This window comes from Musca vetustissima, unplaced genomic scaffold (genome assembly GCF_032173495.1).
Source record: "Musca vetustissima isolate MV318-11 ecotype Yass unplaced genomic scaffold, APGP_CSIRO_Mvet_v1 utg3130, whole genome shotgun sequence".
NCBI lineage: Eukaryota > Metazoa > Arthropoda > Insecta > Diptera > Muscidae > Musca > Musca vetustissima.
This window is the reverse complement of record NW_026886793.1, coordinates 41,343-44,295: the sequence shown is the minus strand read 5'-3', so window position 1 is coordinate 44,295 and position 2,953 is coordinate 41,343.

Genomic DNA, 2,953 nt, shown 5'->3' with positions numbered 1-2,953 from the left:
AATACAAATTTTAGCAAAAGAATTTTACCTTGATCAAGATCGAACTTCGGTCCTCGGAGCAATACAAATGTTACCAGCCCACTTAACGTTCTGAGTCATCAACACGCTTCAAAAACGGTTGTGCAAAAACATATGTATACAATGGAAGCAATTGTAGGTGTGTGGATTAATTAGCCATCACTACAACAAAAATCTTCTTTGAAAAGGACTGTTCCTAGAATAAAGACAAATGTCAAACTTTGACAAATTTGAATTTAATTCGCATATGCAAGTTTCGCATCTTGGTTATCAACATGCGACCTTTGTAAAACAACATAGCCCAATATGCCTGCTGAGCCACTTAAACAACGGAGAAACGCGTCGCATAATGATGGATACGTAGCCTTTTCTCCTGGCTTTCCTTTTCATTGCAAAACTTAGATCATTAAGCTCGACTCGAAAGAGTATAAATAATCACTTGCAAAAGATCAAGAATATACATTATTGGATGGAAATGAATATTTCGATGAGATACAAACTATGGTGGAGGGTATAAAAGAGGTTATATGGGGATAACCCTCAAAAGCAGGCAAATAGAAATAATTTTTGAAATGGGGATTTGTTACCAACTGGGAGTACAAAATACGAAATTACAGCGGATTCGGTTGAAAACATGCTCAACACACTCAAAATACAGAAAAATTGGGGATATCCCTGAACGTGAGCTGATATAGCCTATCTTCGAACATAACTTAAAACGTCAAAACCCTCAAAACCCTCAAAATACTGAATACAAATACTAATTTCCAACGGTTGAAAAAAATGGGGGTACCATTATATGTGGGCTACGCCTAACGTGAACCGATATAGCTCATCTTCGAACTTAACCTGCCTACATGCAAACGACAATCCTACGAAAAATTTCAGCACCCTTTATCAATTCATTGGCCGAAAATTGGGGGTACCCTTATATGGGGGCTATCCGAAAATATGGACCTATATTCATAATTTTTGTGGAGATATTTTGTACCTATTAAGAACTCAAAATACTAAATTACAGCCAATTCGGCGGAAAAATACGAGCAAAACCCCCAAAATACTGCGAATTAGGAGGTACCGTTATATGGGGGCTACCAGAAAAAGTGGACCTATATTTATAATTTTTTTGCGGTGATATTAAGTACCCAATAAGAACCCAATGAAGCAAATTTCAGCGAATTCGGTTGAAAAACGCTCTCAAGAACCCCAAAATACCGAAAATGTGGGGGTACCCTTATATGGGAGCTATGCCTACACGTGGACCGATAAAGCCCATCTTCGAACTTGACCTGCCTGCAGACAAAAGACCTGCCTGTAGACAAAAATTTTGGCGATCTGTCTCCATTCGTTTAGACGCTAGAGTGATTACAACAGACAGACAGACGGAAGGACGGACAGACGGACATGGCTATATCGTCATAGAACTTTACGCTGATCAAGAATATATATACTTTATAGGGTCGGAAATGATTATTTCGATGTGTTACAAACGGAAAAACAAAACTAATATACCCTCCATACTATGGTGGAGGGCATAAAAACAAAAACGAAATAAAATTGATCCCGAGTGGGGATCAACATCATAAATTAAAGTTGATCATGAGTGATGACGACATGCAACATAATAATTACACTGTGCTACAAAATAACAAAAATTTTTTTCAGGGGTTCTAATGTACCAATACTGTTTAGTTGGAGTCTCTGGACCACGAAAATACCTTTGGTTTTTCTGGGTCACTTCGAAAATTTATTTTATAACGATAAATATAGAGAAAAACGTGGTTTCAATTTAAAACTCGAATAACTTGTTTACTTTTTAACAAATTTTTTTTATCCTTTTTACAGTTACAGCGGTTGAAATGTGAAAAAATACGTATAAAATGACAAAATTTACTTTTCTTCGGGCTGTACGATGAAATTATGACATCAAGCCATATAAGTTTTATTATGTTACGGGGAAGAAAATTAAATTAGCTTTCAAAAATGATAAAAATCAAAAAAAAAAAAAAAATGGATGACTTATACACATTTTTGTATTGATTCTATGCATATTCTCTAAAGGAAATATGGGTCTGTATCGTTTCCTGTTACAAACCGTTATGTTTGCAACAGGCAAAAGGAAACGAGATAGACCCATAGTTCCTTTAGAGAATATGCATAGAATCAATACAAAAATGTGTATAAGTCATACATTTTTTAATAATAAAACTTATATGGCTTGAATTCATAATTTCATCGTACAGTCCGAAGAAAAATAAATTTTGTCATTTTATGCGAATAATATAAATCCGTTATAAAGTAAATAAGTTATTCAAGTTTCAAATTGAAAATCCATGAAACCACGTTTATCTCTATATTTACCGTTATAAAATTAATTTTCGAAGTGACCGAGAAAAAACAAAGTTATTTTCGTGGTCCAGGGACTCCAACTAAACATATTTGGTACATTAGAACCCCTGAAAAATGTTCGTGTCTCACAGTGTTATTAATTAATTTAAGTATTAAATAAACAAAAGCCAATACTTTGGACGGGCCGCAGCAATATGCCAATAATGCCACACTTATTTGTTGGAACTTCAACTTACAATGATTGCAATTCGACTCAGCTCATTTTCAAATATTTGAAAAATAATTTAAAAAAAAAACAGTGAAAAAGCTTTAAGTTCAGCCGGGCAGAACTTTGGATACCCTCCATCATAGGTTTACTGAAAAAAACTTGAAATGAAAATATAGCGAACATAGCAAAAAGTGAACCTATACCGATAATTCTACAAACCGGTTTATGTAACCATTATGTACACTAAATACAAAATTCAGCAATTTTTAATGAAAACCTCAAGTTGTGGACTGTTACTAATTATGCATGGTAGAATATACAATCCTCAAACTTGAGCAATTTAGATTACAAAGTTAGATTACATACTGCAGGATTTAG